The sequence below is a fragment of the Panthera leo genome, chromosome D4 (genome assembly GCF_018350215.1).
Source record: "Panthera leo isolate Ple1 chromosome D4, P.leo_Ple1_pat1.1, whole genome shotgun sequence".
Lineage (NCBI taxonomy): Eukaryota > Metazoa > Chordata > Mammalia > Carnivora > Felidae > Panthera > Panthera leo.
Window position 1 is genome coordinate 28255065 of NC_056691.1, and position 24281 is coordinate 28279345.

At 42.9% G+C, this 24281-nt stretch overlaps 1 pseudogene; it reads left to right on the forward strand.

Annotated features, from left to right (window-relative positions):
- Positions 1-275: 275 nt before the first annotated feature.
- On the forward strand, positions 276-19545 carry LOC122204537 (annotated as a pseudogene).
- The last annotated feature ends 4736 nt before the right edge of the window (positions 19546-24281 follow it).

Sequence of the window (24281 nt, forward strand, 5' to 3'; positions counted from 1 at the left end):
CATATGCCCTGGAGGCGGCGGTGGTCTCAGGGCAGGGAGCAGTTCGACAAGTCCCCTGCACAACCCACATCCTCAACCTTCCTCCCCAGCCCTGTGCAAACACGTCAGAGGATATATTCAATATTTTTTCTCCACCGTGGTGGCTCTAACATCTCAGAAGAAAAGAGGATGGTTTTTTAGATGGTTTGGTTTAATCAGAAACTCATGTGTTTTTCTTTCTTAGGTTTTGAGATAAGCTTCCTTCTCCTCTCTTCCTTGTTGCCCTTTTCTTGGGAATAGCTTCAGCTGCTCCACAACTCAATCAGAGCTCTGATGCACATTGATCCCAGTGGAAGGCAACACATGGGAAGCTATATGGAGTAACATCTAACCTGTCCAGAGGGACCCCTGCAGAGAACGTTCCATGTTGGTAGGAGGTCAGAGCAGAGAGTAGCTTCATGAACCCACTCTTACCAAGGCAATAAGCAGGGCACCATGGCTGTGCACAATGTGGGCATATGTCCTGCTCTGTGGTTGCTGGGGAACAGATCCCGGAAGCATCAGGCCATCTTTGGCTATGTTTTCTCCTCCTCTGTGAGCACATCCACTTGGAGCAGGTGAGTTGGTTTTAAATAGAAATAAAGATCATAGGGAAGGATTTAAGGTGGCAGAACAGCATGGACACTGAATTGTCTTATCACTGAAATGCAGCTACATCACCACCAAACCATTTTGAGCACCTAGGAAATTGATCTGAGGATTAGTGCAACAATCTGCATAACTTGAGCTACAGAACTCAGCAGGTCCATAGTGTGGAGAAGTCAAGTGGGGGAGAGGAAAGCCCTGGAGGGAAGGGAGCCACTTTCATGGAGAGAGAACAGAGAGAGAAAGAGAAATAAGGAGAGTGCTGCACATCAGGATCATGCACTAAAAGCACTCTCCCTGAAAGTAGCTGGAGAGAAAGAAAGAGAAAGTGAAAATACTCGCAGGAGACTGAACAAGAAATCTGTTCCCCAAAATCATTTACAGGGAGAAAGAAGACGGTTTCAATACCACCAGGATTCTATAAAGAGTGGAGAGCAGAGTGAAATTTCAGAGTTCAGTTCCTGGCTGTGCTCTGGAAGCAGGGCAAATCCCTAGGAACAGGCAGTGGGGTCTGACTGATCTGTGTGCCACATGGGAAGAAGCGGTTCCCCTGCTTGGAGTGCATTTGGTAGAGGCCAAAGGTCCCAGTGGACCACAGAGGGTAGCCAAGTTTGTGGTTATTGGGATAAAGATGCCAGACTGCAGTAAACCTGGCTCCTGCTGTGTGTTGTGGTTTGTCATAATCTCTGAACCTCTGTCACTGCATGACTGCACAGACATTTTCTGGGGCAAGGCAGCACCTGGCCCTTGCTCAGCGAGACCCTCCCCCAGAGATTTGGCATGGATACAAACCACAGTGTTCTCTGAATTAGGGGATTTTGAAACACAGCCCCAACTGAGATAAAACTCTAGAGGGAGGTGCCGCCTGGACGTCAGACAGCTTGGACATGGACAAGATAGATACAGGGAGTGGACAAAGACCTGAGACAAAGGAGGGATGCTTAATCGCGGGTGGGTGAAAACACAAAATTCCTGTGCCAGAGACTAGGGAACTAGGTGAAGCTGTCTCACACATGCGCATGCACACACTCACACTGATCCATCCCAGTAAGCTAAGCAGCGCCACCTAGTGAAGAAAGGAGCTGTTAAACCAAGTCCTGCCTAACTGACCCCTCCAAGCACACCCTCCAGAAGATCAGCACAAGTCACTCTACCTGGTTAGATTATGGACTGTTGGGGTACCTGGGTGGCTCAGTTGGTTAAGCATCCAACTTCGGCTCAGGTCATGATCTCATAGTCTGTGTGTTCAAGCCCTGTGTCAGTATCTGTGCTGACAGCTCAGAGCCTGGAGCCTGCTTCAGATTCTGTGTCTCCCTCTCTCTCTCTACCCCTCCCGCACTCACACCTTGTGTGTGTGTGTGTGTGTGTGTGTGTCTCTCTCTCAAAAATAAATAAACATTAAAAAAATTTTTAAAAGATTATGGATTGTAGAATGCTTCATAGTTTCAGTTCTAGGAGAAACTGGATGTAACTTCATTCAGGTGTCATTCTTTCTTGCTGGTTCCCTTACTTGTTCGTTTTATGTACCTCTGTTTTTGCTTAAGTTGTTTTCTTTTCTCTCTTTTTTGGATATACAAAGAAATTTTTTTTCTCTTTTTACTTTATCTTTTATTTTTAAAATTTTTTCTCATTTTCTTTATTATACTTTTTTAAACTTTTAAATGTTTTCTTACCTTTTTTTCTTTCCTTCCCCTTTTTTCTCTATTCTCTCATGCTTCTTTCAACAATCTGACTGAAAGACAGCTCGGACCTAGCTTTCTTTATTTGTTTTTTTGCTTTGTTTTTAATTTTTTTTTACTTTATTAATTCCTTTTATCCCTTCAAAATGATGAAATGAAGGAATTCATCCCAAAAGAAAGAACAGGAAGAAATGACAGTCAGGGACTCATCAACAAGATTTCTGAACTAGAATTGAGAACCATAATAATAAGAATACTACCTGGGGTTGAAAAAGGTATAGAAGATACGAGGGAATCCATTTTGTAGAGATAAAATAAATAAAATATAAAAATACTATAACAGATACCATCTCAAATGGGTGCAACGATGGAAATAATTGACAAAGCAGAGCAGTGAATCAGGGATAGAAAAGATAAAATTATGGAGGGGCACCTGGGTGGCTCAGTCAGTTAAGCGTCCAACTTCAACTCAGATCGTGATCTCACAGTCTGTGAGTTCAAGCCCTGTGTCGACCTCTGTGCTGACAGCTCAGAGCCTGGAGCCTGCTTCAGATTCTGTGTCTCCCGCTCTCTCTGCTCCTCCTCTGCTCATGCTCTGTCTCTCTCTGTCTCAAAAATAAATAAAAACATTTAAAAAATGTTTAAAAAAAGATAAAATTATGGCGAATGGTGAAGGAGAAAATAAGAGGAAAACAAAGGCAAAAGATCATGATACAAGATTAGAGAACTCAGTGACTTATTAAAAAGGAATAACATCCAAATCATAGGAATCCCAGAAGATGAAGAAAGAGAAAAAGGGGCAGAATGTATATGTGAGAAAATTATAGTGGAAAACTTTCCTAATCTGGAAAAGGACACAAACATCAAAATCCAGGAAGTACAGAGATCTCTCATTAGATTCAACAAAACCCACCATCATTAAGACATACCATAGTCAAATTCACAAAATAGACAAGGAAAGAATTACGAAAGCAGCAAGGGGAAAAAAGTCCTTAACATATAAGGGAAGACATATCAGGTACACAGCAGACTTATCCACAGAAACTTGGCAGGCAAGAAAGGAGTGGCAAGATATATTACACGTGATGAATCAGAAAAATATGCAGCCAAGAATTCTTTAACCAGCAAGGCTCTCATTCAAAACAGAAGGAGAGATAAAGAGTCTCCCAAACAAAAACTAAAAGAATTTGTGACCGCTAAACCAGCCCTGCAAGAAATTTCAAGGAGGACTCTCAGTGGAGAAAGATAAAACAAAACATCAAAGACCAAAAGCAACAAAGACTAGAAAAGACCAGAGAACATTACCAGAAACACCATCTCTACAGGCAATATAGTGGAACTAAATTCATATCTTTCAATACTCACTCTAAATGTAAATGTACTAAATGCTTCAATCAAAAGACATAAAGCATCAGAATGGATAAGAAAACAAAACCCATCGATAGGTTGAGTCCAAGACACTTATTTTAGACCTGAAGAAACTATAAGATTGAAAATAAGAGGATGGAGAGCCATCTATCATGCTAATGGTTGTCAAAAGAAAGCTGGAGCAGCCATACTTATATAAGACAAACTAGATTTTAAAATAAAGACTGTGACAAGAGATAAAGAAGGGCATTATATTATATTTAAGGGGTCTATCCACCAAGAAGATCTAACAATTATAAATATTTATGCACCCAACATGAAAGCACCCAGTACATAAATCAATTAATCACAAACATAAAGCAACTCATTGATAATAATACCATAATAGTTGGGGACTTCCACACCCCGATTATAGCAATAGACAGATCATGTAAGCAGAAAATTAACAAGGAAACAATGACTTTGAATGACACACTAGACCGGATAGACTTAACAGTTTCATTCAGAATGTTTCATTCTAAAGCAGCAGAATACACATTCTTCTCGACTTCTCATGGAACATTCTCCAGAATAGATCACATACTGCCTCAGAAATCAGCCCTCAACAAGTACAAAAAGATTGATATCATGACTTGCATATTTTCAGATCTCAATGCTATGAAACTCAAGATCAACCACAAGAAACAATTTGGAAAGACCAGGAATACTTGGAGATCAAAGAATACCTTACTAAAGAATGAATGGGTTAACCAAGAAATTAAAGAGGAAATTTAAAAGTATATGGAAACCAATGAAAATGAAAACATGACACCTCAAAACCTCTGAAATGCAGCAAAGTCAGTCATAAGAAGGAAGTATATAGCAATCCAGGCCTTCCTAAAGAAGGAAGAAAGGTCTCAGATATACAACTTAACCTTACACCTAAAACAGCTTGAAAAAGAACAGAAAATAAAGCCCAAAACCAGGAGAAGAAGGGAAATTAATGAAGATTAGAGTAGAAAGCCATGATATAAAAAAACAAAACAAAACAAAACAGTAGAACAGATCAATGAAACTAGGAGTTGGTTCTTTGAAAGAATTAACAAAACTGTAAACCTGTAGCCAGATTGATCAAAAAGAAAAAGAGAAGGGCCCAAATAAATAAAATCATGAATCAAAGAGGAGAGATCACAACCAACACTGCAGAAATACAAACAATAATAAGAGAATCTTATGAGCAATTATATGCCAACAAATTGGCATATAATTCTTCCAGTTTGGAAGAAATGGACAACTTCCTAGAAACATATAAACTACCAAACTAAAACAGGAAGAAATAGAAAATTTGAACAGATCCACAACCAATAAAGAAACTGAGTCAGTAATCAAAAATCTCCCAACAAATAAGAGTCCAGGGAAGGATGGCTTTCCAGGGGAATACTACCAAACATTTAAAGAGAGTCAACACCTATTCTTTTGAAGCTGCTCCAAAAAATAGAAATAGAAAGAAAACTTCCAAACTTGTTCCAGGAGGCCAAAGGTACCTCGATTCCAAAACCAGACAAAGACCCCACTGGAAAGAAGAACTACAGACCAATTTCCCTGATGAACATGGTTGCAAAAATTCTCAACAAGATACTAGCAAACCAGTTCCAACAATACATTAAAAGATTTATTCACCACAATCAAGTGGGATTTATTCCTGGGATGCAGGGCTGGTTCAGTATCTGCAAATCAATCAATGTAACATACCACATTAATGAAAGAAAGGATAAGAACCACCTGATCCTCTCATTGATGCAGAGAAAACACTTGACAAAATACAGCATTGTTTCTTGATAAACCCTCAAGAAAGTAAGGATAGAAGGAACATAGGTCAATATCTTAAAGGCCATATACAAAAGACTCACAGCTAATATCATCCTCAATTTGGAAAAACTGAGAGCTTTTTCCCTTAATGGTCAAGAACACGACAGGGATATTCACTCTCACCACTGTTCTTCAACAGAGTGTTGGAAGTCCTAGCCTCAGACAACAAGAAGAAATAAAAGGCATCCAAATTGGCAAGGGGGAAGTTGAACGCTCACTCTTTGCAGAAGACCTGATACTCTACATGGAAAACCAAAAAGACTCCACCAAGAAACTGCTGGAGCTGATACATGAATTCAGCAAAGTCACAAAGTATAAAATCAATGTACAGAAATTGGTTGCATTTCTATACACCAATAATAAAGAAACAGAACGAGAAATCAAGGAATTGATACCATTTACAATTGTACTGAAACCCATAAAATATCTAGGAATAAACCTAACCAAAGAGGTAAAAAATCTATACAATGAAAACCATACAAAGCTTATGAAAGAAATTGAAGAAGACACAAACTAATGGAAAAGCATTCCATGCTTGTGGATTGGAAGAACAAATATTGTTAAAATGTCGCTACTGCCCAAAGCAATCTACATATTCAATGGGATCCCTATCAAAATAATGCCAGCGTTCTTCACAGAGCTAGAATAAACAATTCCAAAATTTGTACAGAACAAGAAAAGACCCCTAATAGCCAAAGTAATGTTTAAAAAGAAAACCAAAGCCAGAGGCATCACAGTTCTGGACTTCAAGCTATAATACAAAACTGTGATCATCAAGACAGTAGTATGGTACCGGAACAAAAACAGACACATAGACCAGTGGAACAGAATAGACAACCAAGAAATTGACCCACAAACACGACCAACTAATCTGACAAAGCAGGAAAGAATATCCAATAAAATAAAGACAGACTCTTCAGCAAATGGTGTTGGGAAAAGTGGACAGCGAAATGCAGAAGAATGCACCTGGACCACTTTCTTACATGCTACACAAAAATAAACTCAAAATGGATGAAAGATCTAAATGTAAGACAGGAAGCCATCAAAATCCTCGAGGAGAAAACAGGCAAAAACCTCTTGGACCTTGGCCACAGCAACTTCTTACTCAACATGTCTCTGAAGGCAAGGAAAATAAAAACAAAAATGAACTATTGAGACCTCATCAAGATAAAAATCTTCTGCACTGCATAGGAAACAACCAATAAAACTAAAAGGTAACTGACAGATATTTGCAAGTGGGGTTGTGTGTATTATCAGTTGCAAGTATTACCTTTATTATAAAGATAAATTCTATAAAGAATTTATCAAGCTCAACACTCAAAAAACAACTAATCCAGTGAAGAAATGGGCAAAACACATGAATAGACACTTCTTCAAAGAAGACATCCAGATGGCTAACAGACACATGAAAAAAATGCTCAACATCACTCATCATCAGGGAAATATATATCAAAACCCCAATGAGATACCATCTCACACCAGTCAGAAATGCTAAAACTAACAACTCAGGCAACAACAGATGTTGGTGAAGAGACAGAGAAAGAGGAACACTTTTGCACTGCTGGTAGGAATGCAAAGTGGTGCAGCCACTCTGGAAAACAGTACGGAGGTTCCTTAAAAAATTAAAAATAGAACTACCCTACCATCCAGCAATTGCACTACTAGGCATTTACCCAAATGATACAGGAGTGCTGATTTGAAAGGGCACATGCACCCCAATGTTTATAGCAGCACTATTGACAACAGCCAAAGCATGGAAAGAGCCCAAAAGTCCATCGACAGGTGCAGGTGAATGGATAAAGAATAAGTGGTATATATATATATATATATATATATATATATATATATATATATATATATACAAACACACACACACACACACACACACACACACACACACACACACACTGGAATATTACTTGGGGATCAAAAAAATGAAATCTTGCCATTTGCAACAACATGGATGGAACTGGAGTGAATTACGCCAAGCAAAATAAGTCAGTCAGAGAAAGACAAATATCATATGATTTCACTTATATGTGTAATTTAATAAACAAAAACAGATGAACATAGGGGAAGGGAAGCAAAAATAAGATAAAAACTGAGAGGGGAGACAAACCATAAGAGCCTCTTAAATACAGGGAACAAACTGAGGGTTGTTGGTGGGGTGTTAAGGGTGGGGATGGGCGAAATGGGTTCAGGGCATTAAGGATGGCACTTGTTGGGATGAGCACTGAGTGTTATATGTAAGTGATGAATCACTAAATTGTATTCCTGAAATCATTATTACACTGCAGGTTAACTAACTTGGAATTATATAAAAGATAATTAAAATATAAAATAAAATTAGATCTTTAGCACACACACACAAGAAGAAATAAAGATGATAGGTTATTTGTTTTTCTGCAGGATGAAAAAGGGTGGAGAGGAGTGAGTGAGAGGAATATAAAAATGATTGAACAGCACAATCAGGAATGTGACCAAGGGAAACATAGCTTCATGATGGCAATGAGTGACATTGGTGACATGGTGAGTGTGGCATGAATTGCTGACCATTTGTGCTTCATCTCCCTGGTACTATACCAAAAAAAATCTCCTGCTTGTTAACATTCTATTTCCTTTTTCTTGAAGACCAATGAAGAATTCAAGCATGTGACGAATGGCCCTCAAATCCAGAAGCACAAGAAGGGGAAAGTATTCTGAGCATCTCTCTTTGCTGAGATCCCTTCATCTGTGGACTGGAGAGAGAAAGGCTATGTAACTCCCGTGAAGGATCAGGTGTGACAATATTTAGCAGGTTCCTCTCAAGAATAAAGGCAAAAGGAATCAGTGTCCTTGCTATGGTAGACTGAGAAACAATGTGCAGTTCGCTATGTTTTAACAGAGTTTCAGATGTGTGGGATGCTCTCAAATCTTACTATTTGTTTTGTTGACTGAGAGCTTTATAATTAGGTTTGTGGCTTATGTTGGATTTTTAGTGCAACTGGTGCCCTTGAAGGACAGATGTTCCGGAAAACTGGCAAACTTGTTTCTCTGAGTGAGAAGAACCTGGTGGACTGCTCTCTGTCTAAAGGCAATGGAGGCTTCAGTGGTGGCCTAGTGGCTTGTGTCTTCCAGTGTGTTAAGGAGAATGGAGTCCTGGGCTCAGACAGGTCCTATCCTTATCCTGCACAGGTAAACAGAGCTCCTGATCTTCCTATCAAAGTTGAACATTTTAAGGAAGCAGAGATATCATATTTAATATTCTCATTTTAGATTGTAGTCTTAGTATCTGCAAACTTTCAGAACTGTCATTAAAATTTGTTAGCCTTGCACAGTTCTCTGCTCATATCATTACCATATTACTGTTCCTACATCTCTGCTATGTGGTGATATACATGCTGTCTTATATATAGTACAGATTTCTCCAGAATGAAAAATTTCTCAGGGCAGGTAGACCATGAATTTCTTGCTTAAATAGACACCTTCTACTGTTCATTTCAAAACAACCAATAGCATATCAGGTCCTGGGATTCTTTTTTTTTTTTTTTTTTTTTTTTTTTTTTTTTTTTTAATATATGAAATTTACTGTCAAATTGGTTTCCATACAACACCCAGTGCTCATCCCAAAAGGTGCCCTCCTCAATACCCATCACCCACCCTGCCCTCCCTCCCACCCTGCCCTCCCTCCCACCCCCCATCAACCCTCAGTTTGTTCTCAGTTTTTAACAGTCTCTTAGGCTTTGGCTCTCTCCCACTCTAACCTCTATTTTTTTTTTCTTCCTTCCCCTCCCCCATGGGTTTCTGTTATGTTTCTCAGGATCCACATAAGAGTGAAACCATATGGTATCTGTCTTTCTCTGTATGGCTTATTTCACTTAGCATCACACTCTCCAGTTCCATCCATGTTGCTACAAAAGGCCATATTTCATTTTTTCTCATTGCCACGTAGTATTCCATTGTGTATATAAACCACAATTTCTTTATCCATTCATCAGTTGATGGACATTTAGGCTCTTTCCATAATTTGGCTATTGTTGAGAGTGCCGCTATAAACATTGGGGTACAGGTGCCCCTATGCATCAGTACTCCTGTATCCCTTGGATAAATTCCTAGCAGTGCTATTGCTGGGTCATAGGGTAGGTCTATTTTTAATTTTCTGAGGAACCTCCACACTGCTTTCCAGAGCGGCTGCACCAATTTGCATTCCCACCAACAGTGCAAGAGGGTTCCTGTTTCTCCACATCCTCTCCAGCATCTATAGTCTCCTGATTTCTTCATTTTGGCCACTCTGACTGGCGTGAGGTGGTATCTGAGTGTGGTTTTGATTTGTATTTCCCTGATAAGGAGCGACGTTGAACATCTTTTCATGTGCCTGTTGGCCATCCGGATGTCTTCTTTAGAGAAGTGTCTATTCATGTTTTCTGCCCATTTCTTCACTGGGTTATTTGTTTTTCGGGTGTGGAGTTTGATGAGCTCTTTATAGATTTTGGATACTAGCCCTTTGTCCGATGTGTCATTTGCAAATATCTTTTCCCATTCCGTTGGTTGCCTTTTAGTTTTGTTGGTTGTTTCCTTTGCTGTGCAGAAGCTTTTTATCTTCATAAGGTCCCAGTAATTCACTTTTGCTTTTAATTCCCTTGCCTTTGGGGATGTGCCGAGTAAGAGATTGCTACGGCTGAGGTCAGAGAGGTCTTTTCCTGCTTTCTCCTCTAAGGTTTTGATGGTTTCCTGTCTCACATTCAGGTCCTTTATCCATTTTGAGTTTATTTTTGTGAATGGTGTGAGAAAGTGGTCTAGTTTCAACCTTCTGCATGTTGCTGTCCAGTTCTCCCAGCACCATTTGTTAAAGAGACTGTCTTTTTTCCATTGGATGTTCTTTCCTGCTTTGTCAAAGATGAGTTGGCCATACGTTTGTGGGTCTAGTTCTGGGGTTTCTATTCTATTCCATTGGTCTATGTGTCTGTTTTTATGCCAATACCATGCTGTCTTGATGATGACAGCTTTGTAGTAGAGGCTAAAGTCTGGGATTGTGATGCCTCCTGCTTTGGTCTTCTTCTTCAAAATTACTTTGGCTATTGGGGGCCTTTTGTGGTTCCATATGAATTTTAGGATTGCTTGTTCTAGTTTCGAGAAGAATGCTGGTGCAATTTTGATTGGGATTGCATTGAATGTGTAGATAGCTTTGGGTAGTATTGACATTTTGACAATATTTATTCTTCCAATCCATGAGCAGGGAATGTCTTTCCATTTCTTTATATCTTCTTCAATTACCTGCATAAGCTTTCTATAGTTTTCAGCATACAGATCTTTTACATCTTTGGTTAGATTTATTCCTAGGTATTTTATGCTTCTTGGTGCAATTGTGAATGGGATCAGTTTCTTCATTTGTCTTTCTGTTGCTTCATTGTTAGTGTATAAGAATGCAACTGATTTCTGCACATTGATTTTGTATCCTGCAACTTTGCTGAATTCATGTATCAGTTCTAGCAGACTTTTGGTGGAGTCTATCGGATTTTCCATGTATAATATCATGTCATCTGCAAAAAGCGAAAGCTTGACTTCATCTTTGCCAATTTTGATGCCTTTGATTTCCTTTTGTTGTCTGATTGCTGATGCTAGAACTTCCAGCACTATATTAAACAGCAGCGGTGACAGTGGGCATCCCTGTCGTGTTCCTGATCTCAGGGAAAAAGCTCTCAGTTTTTCCCCGTTGAGGATGATGTTAGCTGTGGGCTTTTCATAAATGGCCTTTATGATCTTTAAGTATGTTCCTTCTATCCCGACTTTCTCAAGGGTTTTTATTAAGAAAGGGTGCTGGATTTTGTCAAAGGCCTTTTCTGCATCGATTGACAGGATCATATGGTTCTTCTCTTTTTTTTTGTTAATGTGATGTATCACGTTGATCGATTTGCGAATGTTGAACCAGCCCTGCATCCCAGGAATGAATCCCACTTGATCATGGTGAATAATTCTTTTTATATGCTGTTGAATTCGATTTGCTAGTATCTTATTAAGAATTTTTGCATCCATATTCATCAGGGATATTGGCCTGTAGTTCTCTTTTTTTACTGGGTCTCTGTCTGGTTTAGGAATCAAAGTAATACTGGCTTCATAGAATGAGTCTGGAAGTTTTCCTTCCCTTTCTATTTCTTGGAATAGCTTGAGAAGGATAGGTATTATCTCTGCTTTAAATGTCTGGTAGAACTCCCCTGGGAAGCCATCTGGTCCTGGACTCTTATTTGTTGGGAGATTTTTGATAACCGATTCAATTTCTTCGCTGGTTATGGGTCTGTTCAAGCTTTCTATTTCCTCCTGATTGAGTTTTGGAAGAGTGTGGGTGTTTAGAAATTTGTCCATTTCTTCCAGGTTGTCCAATTTGCTGGCATATAATTTTTCATAGTATTCCCTGATAATTGTTTGTATCTCTGAGGGATTGGTTGTAATCATTCCATTTTCATTCATGATTTTATCTATTTGGGTCATCTCCCTTTTCTTTTTGAGAAGCCTGGCTAGAGGTTTGTCAATTTTGTTTATTTTTTCAAAAAACCAACTCTTGGTTTCGTTGATCTGCTCTACAGTTTTTTTAGATTCTATATTGTTTATTTCTGCTCTGATCTTTATGATTTCTCTTCTTCTGCTGGGTTTAGGCTGCCTTTGCTGTTCTGCTTCTATTTCCTTTAGGTGTGCTGTTAGATTTTGTATTTGGGATTTTTCTTGTTTCTTGAGATAGGCCTGGATTGCAATGTATTTTCCTCTCAGGACTGCCTTCGCTGCATCCCAAAGCGTTTGGATTGTTGTATTTTCATTTTCGTTTGTTTCCATATATGTTTTAATTTCTTCTCTAATTGCCTGGTTGACCCACTCATTCGTTAGTAGGGTGTTCTTTAACCTCCATGCTTTTGGAGGTTTTCCAGACTTTTTCCTGTGGTTGATTTCAAGCTTCATAGCATTGTGGTCTGAAAGTATGCATGGTATAATTTCAATTCTTGTAAACTTATGAAGGGCTGTTTTGTGACCCAGTATATGATCTATCTTGGAGAATGTTCCATGTGCACTCGAGAAGAAAGTATATTCTGTTGCTTTGGGATGCAGAGTTCTAAATATATCTGTCAAGTCCATCTGATCCAATGTATCATTCAGGGCCCTTGTTTCTTTATTGACTGTGTGTCTAGATGATCTATCCATTTCTGTAAGTGGGGTGTTAAAGTCCCCTGCAATGACCACATTCTTATCAATAAGGTTGCTTATGTTTATGAGTAATTGTTTTATATATCTGGGGGCTCGGGTATTTGGCGCATAGACATTTATAATAGTTAGCTCTTCCTGGTGGATAGACCCTGTGATTATTATATAATGCCCTTCTTCATCTCTTGTTACAGCCTTTAATTTAAAGTCTAGTTTGTCTGATATAAGTATGGCTACTCCAGCTTTCTTTTGAATTCCAGGAGCATGATAGATAGTTCTCCATCCCCTCACTCTCAATCTAAAGGTGTCCTCAGATCTAAAATGAGTCTCTTGTAGACAGCAAATAGATGGGTCTTGTTTTTTTATCCATTCTGATACCCTATGTCTTTTAGTTGGCGCATTTAATCCATTTACATTCAGTGTTATTATAGAAAGATATGGGTTTAGAGTCATTGTGATGTCTGTATGTTTTATGCTTGTAGTGATGTCTCTGGTACTTTGTCTCACAGGATCCCCCTTAGGATCTCTTGTAGGGCTGGTTTCGTGGCGACAAATTCCTTCAGTTTTTGTTTGTTTGGGAAGACCTTTATCTCTCCTTCTATTCTAAATGACAGACTTGCTGGATAAAGGATTCTCGGCTGCATATTTTTTCTGTTTAGCACACTGTAGATATCGTGCCAAGCCTTTCTGGCCTGCCAAGTTTCAAAGGAGAGATCAGTCACGAGTCTTATAGGTCTCCCTTTATATGTGAGGGCACGTTTATCCCTTGCTGCTTTCAGAATTTTCTCTTTATCCTTGTATTTTGCCAGTTTCACTATGATATGTCGTGCAGAAGATCGATTCAAGTTACGTCTGAAGGGAGTTCTCTGTGCCTCTTGGATTTCAATGCCTTTTTCCTTCCCCAGTTCAGGGAAGTTCTCAGCTATAATTTCTTCAAGTACCCCTTCAGCACCCTTCCCTCTCTCTTCCTCCTCTGGGATACCAATTATGCGTATATTATTTCTTTTTAGTGTATCACTTAGTTCTCTAATTTTCCCCTCATACTCCTGGATTTTTTTATCTCTCTTTCTTTCAGCTTCCTCTTTCTCCATAACTTTATCTTCTAGTTCACCTATTCTCTCCTCTGCCTCTTCAAGCCGAGCCATCGTGGTTTCCATTTTGTTTTGCATTTCGTTTAAAGCGTTTTTCAGCTCCTCGTGACTGTTCCTTAGTCCCTCGATCTTTGTGGCAAGAGATTCTCTGCTGTCCTGTATACTGTTTTCAAGCCCAGCGATTAATTTTATGACTATTATTCTAAATTCACTTTCTGTTATATTTAAATCCTTTTTGATCAGTTCATTAGCTGTTGTTATTTCCTGGAGATTCTTCTGAGGGGAATTCTTCCGTTTGGTCATTTTGGATAGTCCCTGGAGTGGTGAGGACCCGCAGGGCACTTCCCCTGTGCTGTGGTGTATAACTGGAGTCGGTGGGCAGGGCCGCAGTCCGACCTGATGTCTGCCCCCAGCCCACTGCTGGGGCCACAGTCAGACTGGTGTGTGCCTTCTCTTCCCCTCTCCTAGGGGCGGGATTCACCGTGGGGTGGCGTGGCCCGTCTGGGCTACTTGCACACTGCCAGGCTTGTGGTGCTGGGGATCTGGCGTATTAGCTGGGGTGGGTAGGCAAGGTGCACGGGGGCTGGAGGGGCAGGCTTAGCTCGCTTCTCCTTAGGTGATCCACTTCAGGAGGGGCCCTGTGGCAGCGGGAGGGAGTCAGATCCGCTGCCGGAGGTTTGGCTCCGCAGAAGCACAGAGTTGGGTTTTTGCGCTGCGCGAGCAAGTTCCCTGGCAGGAACTGGTTCCCTTTGGGATTTTGGCTGGGGGATGGGCGGGGGAGATGGCGCTGGCGAGCGCCTTTGTTCCCCGCCAAGCTGAGCTCTGCCGTCCGGGGGCTCAGCAGCTCTCCCTCCCTTTGTCCTCCAGCCTTCCCGCTTTCTGAGCAGAGCTGTTAACTTATGACCTCCCAGACGCTAAGTCGCGCTTGCTGTCGGAACACAGTCCGTCCGGCCCCTCCGCTTTTGCCAGCCAGACTCGGGGGCTCTGCTTGGCCGGCGAGCCGCCCCTCCGCCCCGGCTCCCTCCCGCCAGTCCGTGGAGTGCGCACCGCCTCGCAGCCCTTCCTACCCTCTTCCGTGGGCCTCTAGTCTGCGCTTGACTCCGGAGACTCCCTTCTGCTAATCCTCTGGCGGTTTTCTGGGTTCTTTAGGCAGGTGTAGGTGGAATCTAAGTGATCGGCAGGACGCGCTGTGAGCCCCGCGTCCTCCTACGCCGCCATCTTCCGGAACCCCCCCAGGTCCTGGGATTCTTAATACCCAACTTGAATTGAAAACCATTCAGCTACAAACTGTCTTGCACTCATTTTCTCCTGGAGGTGGATCATAGTGATCAGGTCTCTTTCCCTTTCCCTTTGAAAGGATGAATCCTGCCTTTCACACAATCCAGAATATTCAGCTGCTGATGAGACTATCTCCTGGGAGTCTATGGGCTGGGAGATTATGATCACAGAGGCAAGTGTGGGGCCCATCTCTGTTGCTATCGATGCAACTTTACATTCTTTCTAGTTCTAGAAAAAAGGTAAACATTTATCTATGTAGAAATGTGGGCAGAGAAGTGGGAAAACCACCATGATATATGACAAGATTGACTCTTTGGTATGTAGAATTTAATGTAGAATTTTTCTGGGTTTGGATTTAACACAATTGTTCATTCTGTACATGTAATATTTGTGCCTGATGTATCCATTGACATGACTGGATCTATATTCCCCATATTTTCAGCACTTCATAAGTATACTTAAAGATGACATAATTCTATCAGTATACCTTACCTTACTTTCCATTTTACAAATTATTACATATTTCAAATTTTCTGAATGATTTTACTACAAAAAATTGGAACAAAGCCCTTGGCTCAGGTAATTTTGTGTTCTGTGCTCTTCCTTAGGCTGACATCCTCAAAGTAGAATGAGAAGATTTTCACAAATGGTTTTTTATGCCTCTTGTCTAATTGTTTATTTTTAAATTTGTTAAATTAATTTATTTATTTTGAGAGAGAGACAGCACAAGTGTGGGAGGAACAGAGATAGAGGGAGCGAGAAAGAGAATCCAAGCAGGCTCCACACTGTCAGTGCAGAGGCTGATGTGGGGCTCGAACTCACGAACCATGACATCATAACTTGAGCTGAAATCAAGAGTCAGAGGCTTAACCAACTGAGCCATCCAGATGTATCTATTTTTTTAACTTTTTAAAAATGTTTATTCATTTATTTTTGAGAGAAAGAGAGAGAGAGAGATCATGAGCTTGTGAGAGGCAGAGAAAGAGAGGGAGAGAGAGAATCCTAAGCAGGCTCCACGTTGTTAGTACAGAGCCTGATGTGGGACTGGATCTCATGAACAGTGAGATCGTGATCTGAACAGAGACTAAGAGTCAGATGCTTAACCAACTGAGTCACCCAGGTGCCCTTATCCACTTGTTTAAAAATGAGAGTGCACCACTTTGTATTGATTCCAGTATTAGATGAGAACCTAACTTATTAGCATAGCTCAAAAAAGATGTCTTTTAAATATTATCTGCCTTTGTGTCATTTTAACTAGTTTTGAAATGTTTCCCATACTATGGTTGATAGGTTGAGTTACTATCACGTGTATCTGGGGTGTTCTCAACCCAACATTGAATTTTCCTTTTCCAGGTATCTACTATGATCCAAAGAGCAGCAGTGAAAACCTGAATCACAGTGTTCTGGTGGTTGGCTATGACTTTGAAGGAGAACAATTGGATAACAAAAAATATTAGGTTGTCAAGAACAGGTATAAAATGCCAAAAATACTTCTCTTTGGAACTGAAAAGATTTCCCTTTATAAATCAGTGCTTGGATGCAGATCCTCAAACCCTTTGAGCACAATTCTGAAATCCCAGCAGTGTTTACCTCACTTAGGGGGAACACGGACATTTTCATCTCATGATAACATTAAGATACTGACTCAGGGTGCCTGGGTGGCTCAGTCTGTTAAGCATTCAACTTTAGCTCGGAACAGAATCTCACAGTTTGTGAGTCTGAGCCCTTCTTTGGGCTCTGTGCGGACAGCACAGAGCCTGGAGTCTGCTTCGGATTCTGTGTCTCCCTCTCTCTCTGTCCCTTCCCTGTTTGTGCTCTGTCTCTCTCAAAACTTAATAGACATTAAAAAAAATTATAAAAAAGGATACTGTCTCAGTCTTTCTAGGGTATTGATATAATTATGATACCATTATATTTCTAAATTGGAAATGGAAATTTTTTTCTTATTTTGGAAACACATCTGGCCCCAAGAGTTTCCTTTTCCTGCTCATGTTGCAGTCCATTAAAGGTTTTGGGATAGAATTCTGTGCAGGGTTAAAACCCAACCATGAACAAGAATGGCCTCTCCTGATTCTTCCTAAATCTGTGTTGGCATGTGGTGCACTGCTCAGTATCAGGTACTATTGTTCATGAAGATAAATGTGTTTGATTGAGTAAAATGTCAAACCCTGTGTTCTTTCAGCTGGGGTACATCATCCGCTACATACTGATGGTCAAGGACCGGGACAACCCCTGTGGAACCAGGGCCTGCTTTCCTACAGTGTGAGATGATAGTGTAAGAAAAGGCTTGACTCGGGACAGAATTTGCTGAAGAGGATTTTATCTTAACAGTGACCAGACCTTACTGTGTGAGATAAAATACTTGAACGGTTGAAGATCCAAGTTGTGAATTGATTTTGTGACAGTTTATGCCGGTAATGTTCCCAACTCTCTCATTATTGCTGTAAATAGCTTTGTATGAACTTATCAAATAACTTGTAAAATTCATCTTTTATTTTTATTTACTTATTTTGAAAGATTTATTTATTTTAGAGAGAGTGTGTATGTGCAAGGGGATGGGCAGAGGGAGAGGGAGAGGAAAGAATCCTCAAGCAGGCTCCCTGATGAGTGTGAAACCCAATGGACATTGGGCTTGATCCCAGGACCCTGAGATCATGACCTAAGCCAAAATGAAGAGCTGGACGCTCAACCATCTGGGACATGCAGGTGCCCCAAAACTGCATATTTTAAAATAATGTATGAAGTTTTTCCTTTTAAAATAAAGACATTTCAAAGTGGAAGTAGGGTAAGTTTTTAATTAATTAAATTTTCATAGAGTTAAAAATGCTATTGGTGTCTAGGAATGTAACAGAATGTGCCAGTGGCCCACTAGGAGAATGCTGGATGGTGTCTGGTTCTTGTAGTGTAAATAAGCACATGTCATGGCAGCTGCCCTTTGGCTGTGTCCATCCCAACACTTGAATAGAGCAAAATATGAACAATGATCTGTAAGGACAAAGGTACGTTCTTTCAATGAGGAAAAACTTGACATGTTAGAAAAGTGAACATACATACATTGAATTTCCAAGGTAGAATAGTGCCTTAAAGATCATGGTCATTTGACCCAAATGGTTACATCCCACCCAAGTACAGGACAGATGTCACAGTCAGTTTCAGGTGCATCTTCCCCAAATGCCAGAGAAGATCATGTAACCTCTTTGTGGGTGAGGAAGAACCGGACGCAGTGGGTTACAGGAATGTGTACCTTGGGTCCACAAGGGTTAATGGTAAACCCCAGACACGAGGCCAGCTTCAAAAATAGAACTGGGCCTCAGAGGTGGCAGACAGGTGAGGACATCCAAAGTGATCATCTGAGGCCTCATTTACACCTAGCCACTCAAGCCCGGAATTGATTAAAAGAAGACATTCTGCCTACTGTTCGCAGGCTAAAGAAGCACATAGTTCCATTTTCTCTCTGCAGGTTGACTCATGTTCCCACTCAGAAAGCATGAGGAGAAGATGTAAGGTTGTAGTTAATAGACCCCATAACCGGTCATGAGCACATGAGGTGGAAGACAGCAGGTCTCAGCCCACAAGACCTCCAGCACCTTGAGACAAGTCCCTTTGGACTGGGCCACTTGTCACGTCAGAAGGACACTCCATGAGACTTCCCTCCTAGACGCTTACATTTCCAACTGTTTAACCTAAAATGACAAATGTGGTGTGTGCAGGGAAATTCTGTGGGCTTCCTGACTGTGCTGTCAGGGGCAGTCACAGGAGAGGTGGGGACTCCCCAGCAGAATCCCTTCTGCCAGGGGGAAATTGTATTGGAACAACCAGAACTGATGCAGCACCTGCTGGGTCTCAGCCATCACCTGGTGGAAGGCACATCCCCAACCGCCAGGAGGAGCAGGTGCTGGGAGGGGGAGGAGGTGGCTCAGAACAGCAGGAGGAAGAGGTGTCTGATGAGAACCCAGAGGAGCCAGTCAGGGGGACAGGAGAAAAGAGGGGTGTCTGAGCAGAGGCTCGGGCTCAGAACCCCGGAGAAAAGAGACAGTGTATCTAGAGAACATGGAAAGAGAGTGAGGTGAGGGTGCGGGGGGATGAGGCTGGGTCCACACGAGGGTTTTAGGACAGGGGGGCACCACTGGGGAAGCAATGGAGAGACTGGTTATCTGTTAATGTAAACACACTCTCGGAATCCTCGCAGCTCTGTGATTTTGTCAAAAATCGTCTCTCCCGTTTCCCACCTGGGCTCAGGGGCATGGTTCTTCCTGGAAGTCTCTCCAAAAGCTGGAACCCCCCGTTGCTTGGGAATGGCTGGTGTCTACGCAGGCCCACTGGTGGGATGCAGGTGTGGGCGGGGCGTTCAGCCTGGGCTGGTGACCAGAGCGATTGCCCAGCCCTCCCCATTGCTTGGACTCCCACAGTTTGAAGGCGTCTCTGAGTTCAAGTCCCAACAACAGGTGTGCCAGGATGCTCACAAGGAGCTCCAGACTCCTATGGCCTGACCTTGCTCCCTGGTGAGACTCTGCTCCTGCAGGTATTTGGGGCCTGTCACCAGGGATGGCCCAGGGACCCGGAGACAGGCTGAGACCCTACCTCATGATGGGGAGAGCCAAGGCCACTGAGCAGAGGGGCGTGTGGGATGAAGACAAGGCTGGGGCCGTCTTTGGAACATGCAGTCTGCCACAGTTGGTCTCTGAACATCCCTTAGGAAGGACTCCTTGTGATTGTCATCTTGCTTCACCATGCCAGGCTCGCTCAGCCTGCTGTCCACACTGTCCTGGGAGTTCAGACCAAGACTCTGAGAACATGTGCAGGTGCCGATGTGAGGGAAACCAGGAAGAGCTGCCTGATGTGTGAACTTCAGATATTAGAAACTTGTGTAGTTTTCAAAGTTATGTATATTTTTTAAACTTGTGAAAAGTTCCAAAGTGCATCTTCGGAGTTTTCAGAATGGTTGTGTTTTCTAAGTTTGTCTCCCTTTGGACTGAGCAGCTTTTCACCAGCACTGCCTTCAAGGTCATTTGAACGAGTGAGCTGGAGTCAGTGGAGGGCAGCGCTGGAGTCAGTGGAGGGCGGATTACCAGATTACCAGACGTGCCCTCCCTCAGCTGCCCAGGAGCAAGCCAGCCTTGCGTCAGAGAGGCTTCTGGAAGTTCTCTGGGGCTTCAGCAGTGTGCCATGGCTACCATGCCTCTAGGGTCTTCAGAGTGCAAGGACCAGAGGGGCTCAGGCGGAGGGGATCCCCTCAATCCTGCACACCGGACAGAAGTGCTGGCCAAAGTCAAGGTGCCAAGATCAACAGCACACAAAACAGAAAGGGCCACAAGTCAATTATTGCACAGTGTCCCCCGGCACCTGGTGGTACAATTATAGCCAGAATTAGGTTTCTGCCTTTCCCCTGTCACAGGAGAAAAGGACACCAGTGCCCTCAAAAGATTTGGTATGTTAGTAAGCTGTGTGTTACAAACTAGGGGGAGAATGTTCTATTCCACTTGGTGACATACTCCTAATGGATGGTGTTGCTCACAGGACATGGTGACTGCAGTTCAGATGCTTTCCCTGCAGGGGAGGGGGAACCAGGGACTGACTTAAAGGGAAGGGGAAAGGGCAGGCTTTGAAGGTTAAATTAGAGGGTTGGGAGGCAGATTTGCTCTGGGGTCAAGGGCTTATCTGCAATACTACATGGCAACAGGGAGAGATCCAGCCAGCGCCCCATTTCTTCCCGCCTGGTGGGCAGCTCTGGGATGAGTGACTGTGTCACAACAGAACGTCTTCAGCCTCTGCGCTGACTTGGGTCACAATTCAGGGGAATTACTGGCAGGCTCCCCCAGCCCTTTCCCTCCCCTGCAGGGCTTTGTGTCTGAACCTATTGGAATTTGTGGCTAAGGGAGAAGCTAGAATAAGGACAGCGTCAAGTTCTACAGAGCACTGGGCAGGGGGAGGAGTTCACAGATGACAAGTACCTGCACAGATTATGTTAAATGTGAATGGAATGGCCTCCCTGTGACATACCAAAGACATCAAAGGGAATATCTGTAGTGGAATATAATGTGTTGCAGTGTATAAATGCTGGGGCCCAGGGCATGAGAGTTGTAGTGAAATTGGCAGGTATGGGGACCCGTGCACAGTCGCTATGAAGTGCCTGCAGACACCTGTGCATCCTGGAGTGCTGGGATGGCACGCGGACACTGCAACAGCATGCTGACCTGATTTTCATAAGGGCAGCGACAGAATAAGACATGGGTAACATCGCTGACCAGATTACCACTTCCAGGTGTAAAGTAAGTAAGTCCCAGGATGTACTGTACAGGATGGGACCACAGTTCATTACACTCTATTGCATATTTGAAAGTTCCTAAGGGAGGAGCTTTTAAAAGTTCTTATCACAAAAAGCACAGACAAGGCAGGAGTTCTGAACCTGGAGCAAAATTTAAAATCTGCTCAGGGCCTTGCCTTTTTCTGTAACACACCTTCTGTTACCTGTGTTCAGGATAAGCACTGAGGACCCTTCCTCCAGTAGCTGTGACCCTCACAGAACCTCCACGCTGGAATCAAACTGCAATTTTTGGGCCCCTTGGGGTCTGGGAAAACCACCCTGGAGGGATCTGTCAACTGTGGGCTGCTGAGAAGATTCCTCAGAAAACACTGGCCCAGACTCTCCTCTGCCAACTCCACCAGGTTCCCACCCTCACCCTGTCATCCAAGCCAAGAGGTAGGTGCTTCATTCTTGGTTCCGGTCTCTCAACTCCGTGCTTGCTTTGTGCTGTCTCCTGTCACAGTCTAGGAGGAGTGCTGGCTTTGTTTTGGTTGCTTGGCTCGTGTCACCTGGGTCCCCATACCTTGGTGACCTTAGGTATGGTCAGCCTGGCTGTGGGTCCTGTGTCTACCCCCTTCCTGGCCTGCCCTTGCAGATGTCCCAGCAATAGTAAGGACAGGCCTCACCGAAATCAGTGTCAAATATCCAAAAGTGCAAATCACAAATGTCAAATTGTAGATGGTGTTGTTTTCTACTTGGGGAGCTACTTGGGGGGCTGGGAAGGGTTCAGCCCTTGAAGACACAACGAGTTTGGATGAGCATAGCTTCCAGATTGCACAGACCAACATTGGGCACAGGATGGTACCTCCTCTTAGGCTTTCTTCTTGGAATGCTAAGCACACCCAGTGACTGGAGAGCAGAGAGCAGTGCAGTTGGGTTCCTGTGGAATCCCATTCCTGTGCATCTCAAAGTTGATTCTCTTGGAATGAATGCTCTGTAATGAGGTTTCAAGTTGGGATTGTCCACTCACACGGAGCCTCATTGTAGACAAGTTTTGCTACATTCCTCTACCTTCAGCAGACAGTTATGTGTGGATTCACACCCAAAACTGAGGGTTGCCTGTCCTTCCCCAGGGAGAGCCACCTGAGATGAGCATGTGGAAATTGTGTCATCTGGGATGTTGTTTCTGCTGAATCACACCGAGCAAGGGAATTACATCTGGGAAAATAAGAATATAGCCTATCATTGATTTTCCATAACAGTTTCAATTTTGTACCTCAAATTCACTTGTGTACATGATATCACATAGTGTCATATCTGTAGCCACATCAAAAACAATGGTATTATACATGGTGTTTCTATGTGACCCCTCTCTCCATGAGGAAGGACATCTGGGTTGAATTTGTCGGGAACGGGGGACAGTTTACTGAGGTTAACATGCCCTTTCCACTTATTTTTTGTGAACACAGGAGAAGAATTGGTACTTTGGGAAGAAATAATACCAAAGTGGATTGATGTCTACACTGTTGCTCATACATATTGCTACTACTTTCTGAGCACCAAGTGTGTGCACAGCACTGGACAAAATACAGTACATGTGATACCTCATAGATGTCCACACGAGAGCCTACAGGGTATCTCTCCACAATTTCACTGAAGCCTGGAGGGGCCAAGCGGGCTGCCCTTGCAACACAGCTGGCAGTTCATGAAGCATCTGGTTCTTTTGCCAGTGCCTAGTGATGACTTCAGCATAAAGGCAATCTCATACACGCATTTTTCATTTTCTTCTGTAGTTTTGATTTGATTTATAAATGTAGGATGGGTTACACCCTCTCTGAGGGCAGCAGTTTTCCTGATTTAATGATTAGGCTCAGACTCTGAATATGGACCAGGCCAGTGCTTCTAGTTGTAGGTCAAGTTCCCTCACAATTCCTGCTGTTGCCCCTAGAGGGAGCCAGCTCCCTGCTGTGGGGTTAAATTTACTCCAGTCTGAACCACAAGGGAGGCAGGATAGGATGAGAACTTGTGTGCCTGAGTGAGAGACAGAGAGAGAGAGACAGAGAGAGAGACAAAGAGATTGGTGACAGAGAGATAAGGATAGACAGAGAGGGAGACAGAGAGAGAGAGAGAGACAAAGAAATCTATTTAGATCTGTTACTTGGAAATTGCATAGGTCCTCATAGATAATGAAGATTATGCCCCAGGAGCCCAGGAGTTACCCTGAACCAGCCACACATCAAGTGACACATGGTTCCTGGGGAGGGAGAAGTGTTATTTGCTACTCACCCCTCACCCCTCAGAAGTCATGTCTCCATTCATCTTCCTTCTCACCGATTTTCCCTAACTTGAAGAATCTGCAAGTAGATTCTTGATTAAATGCAGCTCAGGGTGGCAGGATTATCTACAAGTGTCAACGTGTGCGGCAGCATCCTTCAGCCACTGCTTAGGGAGACTTGGGACTTGGGGCCCAGTGACAGAAGATTCTGTCAGGAGGATGTGCCCTTTGGACCCAGGAGCCACCCCAGCTGCAATCAGCACAGCGATGCAGCGGGTCTCCCGGGGAGGCTGCTGACCTGGTCCAGGTGCCACACACGTGTCATCTCACCGGATTCTCCCGACTTGGTGAGCTTGTGTGATAAACCCCCTTCGGGGAGAAGTAACCCGGGGCTCAGAGACATAATGTGCCTGTGACAAAGGCAGAGGCTGAAACCCAGGGTCTGGCAGTGCTGTGTACATGGGTGAGGGAGGGAGGAGGAAAACTGGATTTGCTGCCAACATTCACACTTGGAGAGATGTCACTGGACAAGTTGGGTATTTGGGCTTCTTGCAGAGGGCTGCTGCCCTCTGTCCCCAGAGAGGAGCACAAGGGAGGGTCTTCTGCCCAGCTTGCAAAGGGGCTTCTCCATCAGGCCACTAGGGGCCAGCAGTTAGCAAAAAATAATGTTTTCCCTCTGTAGTTTTAATGTCTCCACATGAAATCAT